This window comes from Suricata suricatta, chromosome 7 (genome assembly GCF_006229205.1).
Source record: "Suricata suricatta isolate VVHF042 chromosome 7, meerkat_22Aug2017_6uvM2_HiC, whole genome shotgun sequence".
In the NCBI taxonomy this organism is placed as follows: domain Eukaryota; kingdom Metazoa; phylum Chordata; class Mammalia; order Carnivora; family Herpestidae; genus Suricata; species Suricata suricatta.
This window is the reverse complement of record NC_043706.1, coordinates 113,283,842-113,292,736: the sequence shown is the minus strand read 5'-3', so window position 1 is coordinate 113,292,736 and position 8,895 is coordinate 113,283,842. Positions and strand designations below refer to the sequence as shown.

At 44.5% G+C, this 8,895-nt stretch overlaps 1 protein-coding gene across 14 annotated transcripts in view; it reads left to right on the top strand.

Annotated features, from left to right (window-relative positions):
- Window positions 1–8,087: 8,087 nt before the first annotated feature.
- Window positions 8,088–8,895, top strand: part of EPB41L2 (erythrocyte membrane protein band 4.1 like 2) — a 219,020-nt gene continuing 218,212 nt past the window's right edge. For 5 of the 14 annotated variants that reach the window (XM_029943390.1, XM_029943392.1, XM_029943391.1 and 2 more), the window contains exon 1: window positions 8,089–8,228. The gene's annotated coding sequence lies outside the window, so the exon portion shown is untranslated. Of the gene's footprint in view, window positions 8,229–8,895 lie in introns of all 14 variants that reach the window. The other 9 variants (XM_029943399.1, XM_029943393.1, XM_029943394.1 and 6 more) reach the window with 4 other exon arrangements.

Genomic DNA, 8,895 nt, shown 5'->3' with positions numbered 1-8,895 from the left:
GAGCCTTTTGACATGAAAATGAGAATAAAACATTATGTACAATGAATGTCTACAAATTTGAAAATTCAGAAACAATTAAAGAATTCCTTGAAAAAATACAACTTACTGAGACTTTAATAAAAATATAAACCCATAATTAAACCTTTCCACAAAGGAAACCATAAGCCCAGATGGCTTTATTAGTGAATTATTTATACCCTAAGGAAAAATAACCCCAACCTGCACAAACTCTTTCAGAAAGTAGACGAGTAATATAAACTTTGTAGCTTGTCTTATAAGGCCAACATAATCTTGATATCAAAACCTGATAATGATATTATTAAAAAGTAAATGTTATAGTCCAACTACTCTTAGGAATTAAAATGCAAAAAACCTAAATACAATATTAGGAAATTGAATTTAGCAGTATGTAGAAGATAATACATCACAATTAAGTTGAATTTATTACAGGAGTGTAAAGCTGGCTCAACATTTGAAAATCAATGAATATAATTTGCCTCATAATTAGATACAAGAAATAAATAATATATTATTATATTCATTACATTCTGGATTTAAAAAAAGAAAAAGTAAACTTTTCAATTTAGGAATAGAAAGGAATATTGTTACTTCGGTGAAGGATGTGTACAAAAATAGCCCATCATAATCATCAGACAAGGATAAATATATGAAATCTCTCTGAAACCAGGAATGAGATATGGAGGCACACTGTCAGCACTTCTATTCATAGCCTGGTGATCCTACCTAGTAGACTAAGGCAAGGACTAAAATAATAAAGAGACTGAGAAGGGAGGAATAAAACTATCATTATTAATAAATAAAGCATAACAGTGTATATTCTAGTTATCTATTTCTGTGTAACAAATTACTCCAAATTTAGCAGCTTAATGCAACAAAAGTTTATTGAATCACCACTTCTGTGGGCAGGGAATTCAGGAGTGGCTTACCTGCTTGACTTTGGTGTATGGTATTTCATGATGTCACGTAGGGTTGCAGTTCATCTGAAGGCTTGACTGGGAGCCCAAGAGCATCTGTTTCCGAGGTTGCTCCTGCACATGATTATTGGCAGAAGCCTTGCGTTCCTTGCTGGCTGACAGCAGAAAGGCTCACTCAGTCCTTTCCGCATGGATTTTTCCATAAAGCTGCTTGACGTCTTCATGATACGGCAGCTTACTTCACAGAACAAATGATCTAAGAGAGAACAAGATAGAAACCACAACACCTCTTCAAACCTTGCCTTGGATGTCACACTCTGTCATGCCTCCCATATTCGATTTTGTTAAAAGCAAGTAACTAAGTATACTCTATGCTCAATGGAGGGAAATTAGGCTTTTCCAAAGAGAGATGTATCAAAGAGTTTACAGGAATATTTCAAAAACAACTATAGTGTACGTAGAAGGTCCAAAAAAAATCACAGAAAAATAGAATTAAAAATGGGTTTATTAAGGTCACTGGATACGAGCACAGACACTAAAACTGCTTGCATTTATTTATTTATTTAAACTTCTTTAGTTTCAGAGAGAGAAAGAGAACATGAGCAGGGGAGAGGCAGAGAAAGAGGAAGAGAGAGAATTCCAAGCAGGCTCCGGACTGCCAGCAGAGAGCCCAACCAGGGCTTGAACTCATGAACTGTGAGATCATGACCCGAGCCAAAGTCTAAGCCATCCAGGCACCCCTAAAGGCTTGTTTCTTACTTATTTCTTGCTAACAGTCTGGTATGGATTATAAATGGGGGTGGGGAAATGTTTGCTCCTCATAGGCATTGAGGAACCCAGGCTTTTTACATTCTGGAGGATCTACCATCCCCTAGGTACTTGGAGTTTTCCTCTGGGTCCTGCGCATCTTGCAAACAAAGGAAGAGAGTGAAGGATGGTGTAGGAGATCTTTTAATAGGGACCATGCTGGAGACAGTTTAAATCAACTCTACACACATTCCATTGGCTAGAACCCACTCACATGGCCACAAAGGAGTCTAGAAGATGTGGAGAGTTTTGTGTCCCCACAGGAAAAGAAAATATAGTTTGGTGGCCACGTAGCCTTGTTTGCCATAATCTGTCCTTCTGATCAGCAAATATCTATTTTATCTCACTGAGAACATACACTGACCCTCTCCAGGGGAAACAACTCAAAGTCCCACCTTGTCCATGAATCCAGTTTGATGTGCTGGATCTCTGGGTGATGCATAATCCTCTTTTCACAGGTTCTGGCCTCTTGCAATTACTTCCCCTTTTCTATCAGGCTCAGCTAAGTATTTAAAAAATATTTCAAAAAATATCATATCCATTATTTTAAAGTATATGCCCTGAGAATTTCTTGCTAAACACTAGATCTGTCAAAATGTAGGAAGTAGTTTATCTCATACAGTTTCAATTAGGCTCATGCTTTTTTATTCCTTCAAAAATGTACTGAAGAAGGTCTATATGAGCCTCTGTTCTTGGAACTAAAATATGATGGAACACAAAGCAGACAAAGTCCCTGCCTTCATCAAGCCTGTAGTCCAGTGGTCCTTTGTTATTTTATGAGTATGTATTTCCTTTTTTAAAAAATTTTTTTGGGGGGCCTGGGTGGCACACTCGGTTGGGCCTCTGACTTCGGCTCAGGTCATGATCTCACAGTTCGTGGGTTCGAGCCCCACATCGGGCTCTGTGCTGACAGCTCAGAGCCTGGAACCTGCTTCCAATTCTCTGTCTCCTTCTCTCTCTGCTCTCTCTGCCCCTCCCCGCTCATGCTCTGTCTCAAAAATAAATAAATACATTAAAAAATTTTTAAATGTATTTATTTATTTTGAGGGGCGGGGAGAGAGAGAGAATTCCAAGCAGGCTTTGTGCTGTCACTGTGGTGTTGGACACTGGGCTGGGTCCCACGAACCTTGAGGTCATGACTTGAGCTGAAACTAAGAGGTGGGCACTTAACCCATGGAGCCACCCATGTGCCCTGTGGGTGTGTATTTCTTCTCAGTGACTGCATTCTCAGGAAGGATATTCCCCTAGAGAGGGCAGGGTCATAGGAAGCAATAGGAATAGAAAGCCATACACACAACCTTAGAATCCTTATCTTTCTAAGTATTTTTGAATAAGTAGAATACATTTATGTGCCTTGGAGAACCACACACACCCAAACTGAGGGACAGTATCTTGCTAACACCAATCGGTTTTGAATAAACTAAGGACCCCTAGGATGGTCCATTTTCCAACTGGAGGAATTTATTTGCTTAGAAACTGTAACATTCCATTTCCAATCCCACTGTCTCCACTATTTCCAGGGGCTATTTTATAAACTAGCTAATCAGGTCTGGACTGTGTAAATATCCCAGGCAAAGCCCATAAAATCCAGAGGATTGCTTTTTGAAAAATTTTCTCCTGATGCTTTTATTCAACAGTTTCTTTTGCTGTTGTTGTTGTTGGTGGGGTTTTATGACTACTTGTGGAGGCTACTTACAAGTCATGCTCTCCACGCAGGACTCCTCATAGTGGGCCCAAAGTACTGGGCTCTCGTCTCAGCCCATATCAGAAGTTTTCTATGGTATTGGGTGCTAGCTCTGTCTGTCCAGCGAAGTCCAATGATACTGCTTCAAGGTCATTTTTTCTTCTCAATGCCTGTATCTAAGTAAGTGGGCACTGGAAGTAAAGTACCTCCCTTTCACTTGACCAAGCTCTCCCTCCAGTCATTGTCTGAGAAAGAGCTCAGTGATTGCATGTCTGTTGACCACAGGCCTGTGTCATGAACCACATGCCAATTCATTTTCATTAAGCTTTGGCATCTGTATCAGTCATTTTCCATAGTAGGACATCTCCCTGTTTCCTGAAAAATGGGATTCATGTTCATTAGGGTTCTTCCCACTGACTCTTCCTTTCCTTATGCTCTATTCACATTTATGTTGGTGAATGAGCCTGGAGCTTTTACTTCTGGCCTCTCAGCCCTTTCCCACTGAAGATCATGCACATATGGAAGGCTCTAGAACCTTCATTTGTTACTAAAAATCAAGGTAAAATAAAAACTTTCATAAACTTGCTCTGTGTTACTGCCTGAATTGAACTGGTATAAAATGGGTCTCAATGAAGCTGATGTATTGTTATAAAAAATCATCATTTTATCCTTATATTTCATGTATACCTGATTAAAAAAATTTTTTATTGTTTATTTATTTTTGAGGGAGAGAGAGAGAGAGAGAGAGAGAGAGAACATGAACAAGGCAGGGACAGAGAGAGAGGGAGACACAGATTCTGAAGCAGGCCCCAGTCTCCGAGCTGTCAGCACAGAGCCTGATGTGGGGCTCGAACCCATGAACCTCAATATCATGACCTGAGCCGAGGTCAGATGCTTAAACGACTGAACCATTTACACACCCTCATGTATACTTTAAATAAAATGACAGAGATTCATCTGGAAGAGATTAAATATTGTCTGTGTTAGCCAGTGAGAACAACTTGAGGGGCCAGATAGGAGCCGGAATTTCTGCTTTATTATCTACCAGACTGAACTCCACCATAGTGGAGATTGTTGTATTATTCTTTCTTTGCATGTCCAGAGGCATGGTGTGAGGCCTGGTACATAATGACACTCAGATTGTTAAACCGAAATAATACATCTTTGTTTCACTCTTTCCAAATGCAGCTTTTGGGGGGATTTTTTTTTATTGGGCCTATTTTATTTCTGCTTTCAGTTCTAGGGAGCAATTGACTATGAGATCCCAGGGAAGCAACTGTGGAGATTCGGCTCCAGCTTAAGGGAACCAGCAAGTTCGGGCCTCTTTCTCTGTCATTGCGTCAAATGAAGCAGGAGTGTCTGTGGCACAATTTCAATTCCAATGACAAGAATACCTCAGTTTGGTAGGCTTGAGAAAATTATACATGTTATTAGCAAGTGTTGGGAGTGGTCTTGTAAAAGGAGATTATCGTCGGTCAGTGTGGCTTAGATAAAAAAGGGCGTTTGTGATGATTTGAGGAAAAACCTGTGGAAAATCTTACTGTAGATGGAAAAGAGAAGGGTTGCTCAAGGGCAGACTGTAATACCAAACTAGAAAAATATGGCTGGTGTGGTGAAATGTTTACCAAGATGGCTGCTAACACTTCTTCCCATCCTTGTCCGGCTATTCCACTCCTATCGTGGTGAAGCCTGTGATACCTCTCTTTGAATTAGGGCTGCCTCTTTGACTTACTTTGGCCAACAGAATTGGGCATAAATGATGCTGTGTGATTTCTGGGCCTAGCCTTAAAGGCCTATCTTTTCAGAAGCCAGGTACCATGTGAAGAAGTCCAGCCTATCTTGCTAAGAGGCCACTTGAACAGAGAGAGCGTAAAAGGAGAACTCCTGCAGAGGAGAAATTATGTTTCTCAGATGACAGGCAGCACCAACTGCCAGGCATGTGAGTGAAGCCACTTTGGATCCTTCCTTCATTCACAGTTGAGCCTCCCGGTTGACACCACAAGGAGCAGAGGTGAACCATCTTGTCAAACCCTGCTTTAATGCCGGAAGAATCACAGCAACAAAATAGTTGTCATTAATTCTGGGGGTTATGCAGCCCCAGGAAAACTGAAACACCTTCAAGGATTGCCAACGTGATACAGTGACTCTTATTTAGATTTATGTGGTGTCCTTATTACTGGGGAGGCATGCATTTCTGAGATTGCTGCCATTAGACAGAACATGAGAGCGCATCATCAGGTCTTCCTGCCTGTGGACCTTGTAAAGGAAGGTCAGGTTCTCAGTTCAGAGCCAGTCCAGTACTTCCACCTGGTTGGGCTTGGTACCCTCAGGCACAAAGATAAAAGAATGAATCACAAGGATAGTGGGATCAAGTTTTCTTAGGAGCATGCCTCTGTGAACAAGTTAGTAAGGTAAGGCTTAAGGAGGCCCTGGGTAAACTTCTAATTATATTGCTACAATGGCTTTGCTTCTGGATGATACCTAAGATTGAGACTATGGCGCTACATGTGGATGTGGTGAATCTCAGGTGTGGTATCTAGATTCGTGTCCCTGTTCTCTATGTCAGTCTCTTCCCTGTTACTCTAGTCTGTCTAATGGGAAGACCCAGCTTTGCTTTAATCAGTGTGTTTTCCTGGGGATTAATATTCTGAACCACAGCCCGGTAGTTCTGCAGGATGCTGTCAGTGTTCCAGCGTGCCTACATCTCTGAATGTCACCTGTTCAGGACTTCGTCCTGCTTGTCTATCCAAACTCCTCTTCTCTCCCCATTAAGACTTCCCTGCTTGCCTGGGATACCACCTGTTGTTGGCTGAGATCTGTTTTGCACCGTATTCCATCTGTTTTCTTCACTTCCTTATAGCTCCTGGAATTTGATTTTTCTACCCTCAGTTCCTTCCAGGTCATCATAGAATCTGCTCCATTCCATTGAAATATTGTAAGGCCATATCCACAACACAAAGTCTAATTCTTCCACAGAATAGCCTTTAGATATTTGATAACAACCTTCCCATGACCTTGGAACATCACTTTAGCCTAAATCTTGCTGGCTCTCACATTATCATGGCGACCCATCTATGGATATAATTTAGCTTCTCAATATCCTGCCTAAAAGGTAGCCTACTGAAGTGATTCACATGCTTCAACAGAGAACGAAAGGATATCATTTCCTCTGATAAGGGCATTATATTTTATCAGTCATGCCTATATTTATGTTATTATTTTGCATTAGCAGTGTAGAGAGTTTCATCAGGTCTAGATCAAGGTTTTATGGGTTCTAGAGCTTATGTAATGTTAGTGACTCTTTTTAATAAAAAAAATTTCACAAATATACAGTTAGTTTAAAGGCGTGTGGAAATGAGGGATCCTGAAGCGTAGGTTTTGTTTCGTTGTAACTCTGCCTGACAGCTCCTAACAGTATCATCTCATAAAATTCCTGGGTCTTTTCATCAGAACTACTTATCAGGTTTCCCTCCCATATTAGTGGGACTTATTAAGTTAACTTGGGTACTTAGCATATCGAGGATCAGTAAGTTCACATACATAAGGGACTTAGAACAATGCCTTGTACACAAAGCATGCAACAGGTGTTAGCTATTATTATTTTTATTGCTCACTGGCAGGACCTTAGCAAATAGTTTGTCTTCCTGGCTTAATTTTCTTTTTGTTGTATTGGAGATACTACTTGCCCTGTCCTTTTTATAAAGTTATTGTGAAGATCACATGACAAAATACGTGAACGGGTTTTGTTAACCGAAAAGCACCATGCACACGGTGGTATTGTAACTGACGTTTCATCCGACATTGCCAATTTTAGAAAAGGTTATGTTTAGAAAAGACTTTGGCCTAGGTAGAGTCACCAAACCCTCATTGGAAGAGGGAGGAAGCAAAGAACAAGAGGTGCGTGTGTGGTAGATGCTGGAGGATGACTTGTACATCCCTTTTGATATGCCAACGTTAAGAAAAGATGAAATAAGTAGAATCTGAAAGTGGTGTAATTATAGAAAAGAACCAGGAGGTATCGTGTGTGTATGTGTGTGTCTTTCCACAACTGGCCTCAACCTAGATCTGCAGCCTCTTCAGTCTTGTCCTGTTCCGCAATCAAGGCTCACAGGCTTTTGCCTGGAGAAATCATACTCAGACTTTGGGTTCATCTTAAAAATCCATTCTCTCTGGGGTTTCCCCAATCGTCCAGCCTCTCTCACAAGAATAATAAATGGTTCCTTTTCAATTCTCTTGCTGCGAAAGCACTTTTTCCAGTCTAGACCGAGGGGACCCCGCTTTCCCCTATTTCCGTGTTTCTCTAGGCTCTAAGGCCTAGCCTTGTGTCCGTTTCCGTATAGGTGTTCAACAACGGGTTAGTCAATGAACGCACTTTGGAGAAATAACTTTTAAAAGTTGATAAGACGGAATTAAGAGCGGGTGAAAGCCTTGAGCACTGGCATTAACAGTCATTAGCCAAGGCAGCTCTGCTGGGGACACGCGTCTTTCCAGCCCTGGTAACCCGCGAGCACCCCGCGCGGCGAATCCCGCGGAAAGGGCCGCCCTGGGGGTGTGGCCTGGGGACGGGGGGGCGTGGCGAGACGCGCGGGGGTTTCCGCGCCGGGGGCGCGTCCGGCGGGGGCGCAGGAGGGGCTTCCGCCGCGAGGGGGCGGGGCTGGCGCGCTGAGTCCTCTGACGGCCCCAGCCAGGGAATTTCAATTTGAAACCCAGCGAAGGGAGGAGGCGGGTGCGGCGGTCGGGCGGCTGGGGCCGGAGCTGGACCAGTCCCCGCAGCGAGCGAGCCCCAGAGGTGCAGTGTCCGGGTAAGGGGGATTGCGGGGCTGCAGAATGGCAGGCCCGGGCCGGGGGAGCCCGGGCCGAGAGGCTAGTCCCTGCGGAGTTGCAGGGGCGGCTCGGATTTTTTCTCTGGCTATAGCTGGGAAGCTGATCCCTGGCAGGAAGCGGTGGCGGGACGGTCCCACCGTGGGGGAGGGCGGGCGACTGGCTTTGGGATTTTCTACGGCTCCCTCTTGCCTCTCTTCCTCCTCTCTACCGGACCCCATTCCCGCCCCGAGGTCCGGGTCCTGTTGCTCCAGGCCGGATTCCCGCTTCCTCGCTCCACTTTGGCCCCCCAGATCCCCCTTCCCGGGAGCCGGGGCCACGTCTGGTCGGAGCCAGGAGAGGTGGGGGCATGGTGAGGACTGCGCGGGCCCCGCCGAGGTGCCATGGGCTCAGGGTCGCGCGTCCAGGGCCCCGCGGAGAGGCTGGAGAAGGAATCCGGCTCCATCCCGGGCGCCGGCCGCGGAGAGGGAGCCGATCCCAGCGTGGAGCACAGCACTGGGGCTCCGGGGAGGCGGCGGCGGCGGCGTCTTTCAGGGGGATGATTGGAGGAGAGGAAGCGCGGGCGAGGGCGCTGCGCTTCCCCGGGCCGGCAGCGCGCGTGGGCTCTGCAGGGAGCCGGGCGAGGGGGGCGCGCCAGCCCCACGCGCC